The sequence below is a fragment of the Eutrigla gurnardus genome (genome assembly GCF_963514095.1).
Source record: "Eutrigla gurnardus genome assembly, chromosome: 13".
Taxonomy (NCBI): Eukaryota; Metazoa; Chordata; class Actinopteri; order Perciformes; family Triglidae; genus Eutrigla; species Eutrigla gurnardus.
Window position 1 is genome coordinate 15147303 of NC_139936.1, and position 10196 is coordinate 15157498.

Below are 10196 nucleotides of genomic sequence, written 5' to 3' on the forward strand. Positions count from 1 at the left end.
TCACAGCTGTGATTTAAATGAAAACTGGTTCCCCAAAAGGTCTCAACATTGTTGATCTGCACTGTAGGAAAAACATCAGATAATGTAGTGACAGAAACCTTTTCTGTTAAGTTTACGGATCTCCTTATAGAATATAATAGAATATATAATGCTTTAACTCCTCATCATAAATACTTATTATTAGTTTAATTCTACTACAGAAGTGTGAGGAAGGTGTCTGAAGACTCTCAGTCATCCAGGTTTATCAGCAGCAGCTGGACATGGACAATATGAACATTTTATAATATTCTAACTCAAAAAACATATTGAAATCACTTTACATTTCGTTCAGAAACAGAGAACATAAGAAACTATTTTGTTGCATCACAGATAAAACATAATCTTTTATGTAGTGAATATTTTAAATAAATAGTAAAATACAATATTTATGATTATCCCAAAAATGGAAATCCTATATGTTCCATCCTCTAAAGACAACACTTCGCTGATCAACATCCCATGAATTGTTGTGACAGTATTTTGTCTTTAAGCCCCTGAAATTAAAAACAGCATAATAAGCAACACTACTCGTGTAAAAATGTAGTCAAATAATAATAATAATGTAACTAATTAATAAAAAAGTGATTACAATGGGAAAGCTCCTAAGAGTGTGAGGACGGTTCACAGTAAACTCAATATAAGAGAGAAGGTTGTTTGAATTCTTCAGAATAAATGTCAGCAAAATCTTTAGATATACATATTTGAACATGAGCATCACCGCGGAGACTCTGAGTATTTTACCGTCTGAAACTTCATATTTCTGCAGATCGTTCAGACATGACGGTGCATTCGACCGGAGGGATCTGATGCAGACGCCCACACACACACACACACACACACACACACACACACACACACACACACACACACACACACACACACACACACACACACACACACACACACACACGACTCCAATAACTGGCCTCCCTCGGCAGCGTGCTGGGGGAGCTGGTCAGCGGCGTCCTCCCATTGATTGAGCGCCGAGGAGGAGGAGGAGAAGGAGGAAGGAGCCGCAGGCCATGAGCAGCAGAGGAGGTGAAGACCTATCGGAAATCAGTGCACCGACAGCATTTCTGCCCCATATGGGCAAAACACGTGTCAGACACACACACACACACACACACACACACACTGGGAGGGAGGATGTGAGCCGCAACGTCCACCAGCAGCTGATCATTCTGATCACTTCTTATTGATTTCATAGGAAAGGCTTCTGGAGGTCCATACTGACAAACAATAAGATAGAAAGATTACATTTAGGATGACAGTTTGTATTTAATGCTTTCTTGTCTCCCAGTCGTTTCATTGGATGATTCGTTATTTTATTGTCCAATGGGAATCAACCTGCAAACACTTCAACACTGTTTGCAGGTGGACACTGCAACAGGTCAGAGGTGATGTCATCGGCAGGTCAGAGGTGATGTCATCACCAGTATGATTGGGTTCCAGCAGAGAGTCTGAACACAAGGCCAGCTGACCTGAGATTAAAGATCAGGATCGAACCGGATACCCCCGTAGTCGATGACCAGCGCTAAGAGAAAACGTACACCTGAACGTTTCGCCGCCGTATGCGTAATGTCTCCTGCTTCCATAATGGAGACCAACACGCTGATGTACAGCAGCAGTGATCCCAGAGATGCACAAGGAGTAGGACCCCCAATGGAGAAGGAGGCTGGAGGCCAAGATCATGGCTACATGGAAAGAAGTTAGCAGCTAACAGAACTACAGATGTGGTCGGAAGGAACTATAGGAAGTTCACCAAACTGTCCAGACAGAGAAATACACAACACAACCTCACAGCTCCCGTTCTCCACAGAACCATCTACAGCGTTCTTCCACTGCAGGGTTATAAGAACCGACCCAACAATACTGGAACATCCAAAGAACCGACAGCGTTAACGCATTCAAAATTATCATGTTAATTCCACAATTGAATCATGCAGTGACAATAAATAATTATTGTTGTTATTATTTATTTATTATTATTTAAAAATAAATAGAAATACTGATATTTTCAGCTGATTGCTGATTCTACCAAAAAGGTCTATTTTTCACAATGTTCCTTTTAATCATATTATTCTCGGGATGGAAAACAGCCAACATGGGAAACTCACACGTCTGACTGAAGTTAGGTTTGTGTCAACAGCTCGTTAACAGAATCAGGTTTAAGACGAAGTCAAATCCTCCAAAACATCATCATAAAAAATAAATAAATAAATAAAAAAATCAGAAACAAATCTCTGTTGGGTCTTTCATTCAAACCATCACGCTTGTTCAGTCCCTCATGCAGCTTCACCTGCATGTCGTTTCAACACGCTGGCTCAGGTTTACATTTCTGCATCATCATCAAATTATATATATCTGGACTGTATAATAAAGAGCTTCAGCCTCCTTCAGTCCCAAAAGGAAACAACATATCCCAAGTTATGGTGCTGTGGTTAATAAGTGCCTATTTATAGACTTGGTGGTGGTGATGATGGTGGGGAGGGGGGGGATGCAGTACCTACCGGGGTCTCTGGGTGCCAGTGTGGTGTCAGTAACAAGGTGCCTGATGAGGAGAGGGAGGACGGGGAGTTGGTGATGAAAGCGATGGACGAGCTTGAAGGCGAGGAGGAGCCGGCGTTCAGAGGCCGAGAGCGACTGGAATCTTCTCTTTTCTTCATCTCTCTGTTGTCGGCGTCCGGCTGCACATCCCACTTCCTCTCATTCTGCAGCGTGTGTGTGTGTGTGTGTGCGTGTGTGCGTGTGTGTGTGTGTGTGTGTGGGTGTGGGTGTGTGACTGTTCTTCTCGTCCTCGCCGCCTGTTTTCCAGCGTGTGATGGAGGTATACCATGGTGTGGTAGACTTGTAGGCTGCCTAATTAATGCTCCAGAGCCTAGTGTGTGTGTGTTTGTGTGTGTGTGTGTGTGTGTGTGTGTGTGAGCGAGAGAGAGAGTGTATTTACACTTCCAGTACTATGTACTCTATGTGACTGTGCAGTGTGTGTGTGTGTGTGTGTGTGTGTGTGTTTATGTGTGCGTGTACCCCCCCCCCCCCCCCCGGGGCGTGCAGCAGACTGCAGGGGCTGGTACAGGAACAGAGCTGGGATCATGGAGGCAGCACTGCAGGCATCTGCCCCCAGGAAGCAGCACCAGCCCCGCACAGCTGGCACCAAGGCCTTCGTGAGCCAGGAAATGGCACACCTCTCCGACTACCCCCCACCCCACCCCACGCACACACACACACACACACACACACACCTCACCCCCTCAGTTCATCAAACAGGCTAACATCATTGATTCCTTTTGGGGGAAAACCAATGCACGTTTAAAATGGTCTTCATTTGCTGTTTGTCTGTCAGATTTCAGGGAGACGAGTCACATGACCAAAAGCGTGATTCGTGAGAGGAATCGCTGCCGTTTCACACGTGTGACATTGATTCTTGCACATTTATCATGTATTCTTGTATTCTGGGAAACAAAGCTGAACAATTGTGGTCAACATATTTACATACAAAGTTCTTTGGGGAATTCAGAGATGGACAATTTGACAATTACAAGCCCCCCTCCCCCCCCCTACACTGAAAGCTTTGGATTCCCTCAAGAATACAGCATGCATGACATAAATGCATGAGTATGTAGCTCTCCCTGGGTTTCATGTAAATGCACTTTGATTTATTGTTTGCATGTGTTGTGCGTGGGTTTGTGTATGTGTTTTCAGAGGCATGCTGTGTGTGTGTGTGTTTTGTGTGTGTGTGCAGAGGGCAGCTCAGAATACATATCTGTGTCTTGTGTCCATCATTGTGTGGCGCCGGTAGACAACCAGCTGACAGAGCGACAGGCCCTCACCTTGGATTACTCCCGTGCTGAGCCGGCTGCTCTGGGCCTGGCCGCCAGGTCGAGCAGGGCGCTAACAGGCCGGGCCTCAGCCAGCCTCCCTGCACCCACACACAGGCAGGACTGCGGGGTACAATTAGGTGGACAGGACGCCATACCGCCGCTCACCTGTCAGCCAGACTGCCGACGTGCGTGGGGTGCAAATTGACACGAGTGCCACAACCGCGCCGACAGGAAATCCGCGGCAGGGACAAATCTCGCTAACAAACCCGGGTGTCCTGTCAGTCAGAGCGGGGCCACCTCACATTGACCCCCCGGACCGGCGTTGGGCTCTGCCTCTTCCTTGGCACTCCCCTGGCAGACGCTGGCTACTGCAGGCCCTGTCACTGAGCCGAGATGACACGGTCACATGCAGCCGCGGCATCACCATCAGCCGCGCAGTCATTACCTTCCATCAGCCGACCAGGAAGTAGACTGGTACAGTCTGCAGGGGGACATGGCCTAAAGGCCTGACCTGAAAATGGCACAAAAAGCAGGGAGATGATGCTACTCGCTCCCAAAATAATAGTGTGTGTCAGCGCACCTGGCCACTAGCCACTAGCCACCGGCCACATCACGGCCTGCCAACGAGACGCATCCGTCTCAAACTGCCTCGACCTTCAGCTGGAAGGAACAGAAGACCAGAGAAGCTTTGCTCAGCTTCACAAACAAAGTTGATCATTAGAGATATAAAGGGAGTAAAAGAAAAGTTCTTCTTTGGGTCGGCGGCAGAATAACAGCAGAGAGGAAACTTACAGACAATGATGTCAGACAGGAAGTCAGCGAATCCTGATGTCTGTCTGCGATCTGCCATCATTTGGACTGTTGCGAGGGTAATGCACCGCTAAATCTACTGACGTTTGTGCTAATCAATTTAATTCTCTTTTAAGGGGGAAAGTGTTCACATGAGTGAGCGGCGTGTTTTAATGTTGATGATTTAAAGATGGACGGAGTTATGGAAGCGGACGGACCGAAGCACGCAGCCGGCTGGCCGGCCGGGCAGAGGATGCTGTATGTTCGAGGGTAGCAGGAGGGGGGGGGGGGGGGGGGGGGGGTTAGTTGGTGGGGAGGTGAGTGGTTTTTTCTGCTTCTGTCTCAAAATAGATTTGGGAGCTGAGGAGGAAGGTAGCACTCAATTAGGCTTCCTGTATCCTTTAACACAAGTAATGGTTCTCCGTATCAGGGACTATATGGGAGCCGAACGCCGGGACTGTATGCAGGGCCGGTCCCCCTGGCGAGGCGGGCTCATCCCAGCCCATTGTTCTCTATCAGTGGACAAGGCTGATTCCTGTAATTAGCTGTCAGCGCAGAGCCCTCAGCAGCTTAGTGCTGTCCGCTCAAATCAAACTAATGAAATGCAATCCGCTCAAATGTCCTGGATGCATATCTGTAACAGGCCTGCGCACACGAGAGGGGAGTCGGGGGGAGCAGCGCCGCGCCATGGAAACATCCCCCCTCCGCCAAACTTAGGATTCAAATCCATGCTCATTAATCCGTTAATTCAGCACATTTTTGACAGCCAATTAATGTGGATGAGGAGTGGCTGATTTGGGCAGGACAGGAGGTGCCTGTGCACGGTAAGAGGACCAGGCGTGAGGGGGTGAAGGGCGAGCGGACCCCAGCATCACCCCACCGCTTCTCCTCCTGCAACCACAGCGTAGTCATCATCGTCCCTGCACAACAGCAACACACACACTTATTCTATGAATGCATCGGCTAGACGATGACGCAGCACACCGATGAAGTAGACGCTGCCAACATCCTTCACGCTAAATCTCACAATTTAACATTAGACTTCCTGTAAAAGCTGGGAGGCGAAATCTACCTGCACGTGTCGGACGCACACACACACAGACACATGCACCCAGCACGCTCACATGCACGCACGCACGCTCACATGCACGCTAACACGCACGCACGCACGCATGCACCCAGCACGCACACACGCATGCACGCACGCACGCATGCATGGTATAAAGGTGAACAATCAATATTTCCCAGTTGATAATAATTTGTTATTTTCAATAAACTATCAAAGTTGAGTATTTCAGAATTAAATTTTCATCCTGTCAAGGAGTATTGTTACTCTGTGTGTTGTTACTGTGTGTTGCTCTGTGTGTTGTTACACTGTGTTGTTACACTGTGTTGTTACTCTGTGTTATTACTCTGTGTGTTGTTACTCTGTGTTGTTACTCTGTGTGTTGTTACTCTGTGTTGTTGCTCTGTGTGTTGTTACTCTGTGTTGCTCTGTGTGTTGTTACTCTGTCTGTTGTTGCTCTGTGATGTTACTCTGTGTGTTGTTGCTCTGTGTGTTGTTGCTCTGTGATGTTACTCTGTATGTTGTTACTCAGCTGGTTCAGTGTGTTTGTCTCAGGCACTTTCTTCTCTTCTTGTTTTGAACATGTTTGCTGCTGTTTTAAATTATGCTGTCGCTCACTTGATTCATCTCTTCCCCGTCCTTCCTTCCCATCCTGCCTGTGTGTGTGTGTGTGTGTGTGTGATGCGAATGTGATGGAGGCCTGAGGGCATTAAAAGCAGCCAGGGTTTTGCCGTTGTGTTGGTGGGCTTGTGGTCTCCGCTGAGCCGTGATCAGATGGGTCTGAGCCACTGGGGGACTCGGCCTCGGGCGTTCGACAACACCGCCAGCGCCGCCATGTGTGAACACTTGTTCTCTTCAATTAAAACAGTCATCTAAATATTCCAATCACATTGCTTAATGACAGCTCTCCGCTATGCGTGCATGCATGAAATGGGGTTCGAGGTCAGGCCGATGAGGAGTCGGATGGATGGACGGCTCACAGACGCCGCACACCTACAGAACCACCTACAGAACCGGCTATAAGGCCTGAAATCTGGCACAGCTGATATAATGTTTGTATCGCCATGGTAGTGCAGATGCATCAGCTGCTAATCATTTAATTAATGTAAACATATATGGAATTCTGTATATATTGTTGGACTGTTCCTTTATTTAGCCATTTCTCAGACTGTTCCTCAGGTTTTTGGTCTCAAAATAAAAGTTATGGATTCATGTCAAACTGTCTCTGCATGATTTGTCTTCTGTTTTGACAGAACTAAAATGTAGCTCATAGAAATAAAATATAAAATGTTTTTGTATTTTATGATAAAAAAATATGGAAATCAACAACATAGAAACACAGCAAATAGAAATCTATCCGCCTGTCCGCCTGTCTGTCTGTCTCGCTATCTGTCTATCTGTCCATCTGTCTGTCTGTTTGGATTGTTCAGGTTTAGGTTGAGTGTCACTGCATTTCTGGTAATGTGTGTGTGTGTGTGTGTGTGTGTGTGTGTGTGTGTGTGTGTGTGTGTGTGTGTGTGTGTGTGTGCGTGCGGTTGTGTGTGTGTGTGTGTGTGTGTGTGTGTGTGTAAACATGATGTGACATGACAGGCTTCATGCATTCACCCCATGCTGTCACACACACACACACACACACACACACACACACACACACACACACACACACACACACACACACACACACACACACACACACACACAAACACACACACACTCTGATCGTCCACCGCCACCACTCCCTATCTCATTCTGCAGTGTGTGTGTATGTGTGTTTGCATTTCAGATTGAGTTGTGTGTTTTGTATCCTGAGTGCGTGAACTGTCTAGAACCAGCAACATGAAGTCCAATAGAGAACAGGATGCGTTAATCCCAACTTCAGCAAGTTACCTATTTGCTTTTTATCGTTAATCCGGTAATCTGACAGATGATAATATTTCATTTTATAAGTAATGTATCTACACTGGTGTCCTGCAGTGACTGCATGTTATAAATGTATTTTTATTTACAAATATAGAGACCATCTAAACATTAAGCTTTCTCATTTTTGAGTATTAATATTAACTCACAAATATCCAATTTTAAATTATATATATATATATATATATATATATATATATATATATATATATATATATATATATATTCAATTTAAGGAAAACAAAGATTTATTTGCCGATAACCAACAATTATATTTTTTAAAATTCTGGGCATAATTTTATATATTGATCATAAAATATGTGGAAACCTAATGTAAAAACGAAAATGTTTCAACCATTGCTGAAATTCCAGATCATTTGATTACTCTTTATACAGTTTTTTTCCCCAAACATGACCTTCTATGTGGAGGGCTACATTAATCACAGATTGATTCGACAGAAGAGACAAGAATTGTAAATCACTGATATTATTGCAAATCTACCAAAAATATTTAATTTAATTCAATAACATTTTATTTATGCAGCCCAATATCTCATGTCAGACCTTCACATCAGTTTGGTTGGACAGAATCGAGAAGGCGATACATTAAACAACATAATAAAATTAAAATTAAACAATTTGACAGAAATTATACATGTAATCAGAGCAATAATAGCAATTCTAACTTACAGAAATAAAAGAAGAAAAGGTGGATATAATAGAATGATAACAATAATAAAAGCATTAATGATAACAATATTAGATATATGACTTATAGTAGTAATAATAATACAAAAAATGTCCAAAGCACAGACCTATTTGCTTCCCAAATGTATTCAGAGGTTGCTTTTAGAGAGAGAGCTAGTATGCATTTGGTCTCATCTTTTACAAATCAAGGATAAGAAAATATAAAGAATACATGTAAAACAAGATATATCCTAACCATTAAAAAACAAATAACATATCCAAAATGAATGAGAAACTGCTCCTCAACCATAAGGCTCATATCCATTTTTCTTGTGTTATGCTGCCATCGGGGTGGACGCTGCATTTAAAGAAATGTTTAATATAAGGAGTGTGTGTGTGTGTGTGTGTGTGTGTGTGTGTGTGTGTGTGTGTGTGTGTGTGTGTGTGTGTGTGTGTGTGTGTGTGTGTGTGTGTGCGATGTGTATGAGATGTTTGTAACGTTAAGATGGTTACACGTATAATAGGATTGAATTTCATCTGTTATCTTTTTGGTCAACATTTATTTTTATTGTTGTTTCATTTTATTGTTTTTATTTTTATTAAATTTAATGTCTTTTTGTTATTTGTGTTATTTAAGGACCAAAATAATTCAATAATACTCATAATGTTCCGTGGTTCTTACAGCAACAAGCCCTGAGAAGATATTTCAAGTGATAGAAGACAAAAATCCAACACACAGGTGAGCTGCTGGATATTTTACTGTTTATCTTTCTCTTCATCCCTGTTTGAACGGTGATTTATAAGATGCAACGGTCTTCACATTGGGGAAATTGAAGTCAAGTATAAATAGGATGGAACTTGAGAATTGTTGAATCACACCATTATTCCTTCATATCTAACTACACTTCTATACATATCAAACAGTTGCATTGTAATCAATGTTTCACTGAATAATCATCTCATATGGACAAAGAAGCAGAATCAGTCTCATCAACCACAAACAAAGTGAAGTTAAAGATTCTTCTCAGATTATGTAGAAGAGACAACGAGAGGACAATCTCTCCACATGGTCCATTGAGTAGCTGTTTGAGCTTTCAATCAGATCACAAGCTTCATCTGCAGTTGTCTAAACGTGCAATGTTCTCCAACCTGACTGGAGGTGTGTGTGTTCCTACACTAAGCTCAGCAGTCGGAGCTCATCGGAGCATCTGGGGAATAGAAGAAGCAGTCGGGTTGTTCATTTAAACTCGGCCATATTGAGGCCGGCCGACTGGCTCAGGTATGGCAGTTTTTAAATACAGCTCATTACTCATTACTGCCGAGCCCGGGCCCTTTAATTTGCGGAGCTTGGCAGCTGGACCACCTGGCCACACATTAAACACTAAAGGCTGCTCTCCCTAATGGCCGCAGATTAGATCATTACCTTAACAAATCAGAGAGGAGTCTGGGCCGAGCTGGCAGGAGGGACGGGGCAGAGGAAGAGGCGGTCGGAGGGAATATGGAGGAACACACACCGGCAACCTGGTCATGGATGGGTCTAATACTACACTGGAAATTCAGTACAGACCAATATATCTTCAGATCATTACCTCCATGGGAATTCATTTCAAATGAACCTGTTATGCAAATTAAATTGAATTATACTGAAAAATGTGGGGTCCTTAATTACCAATACAAAATACACATAACCAAATGATACCCAAAATTATAAACATTAACCATTTTCAATAGATCCAAACTCAATTGACTCGTCACACAAAGGTTCAGTCAGTGTCTGGACTTTTGCCCTGTCTCCGTCGGCCAGGTTCTCCACCAGCCAGCGCTCCCCACTCACTTGCATCCTCTGTCACTTGCTCTTGGTTCCGTTCCTCCACCAC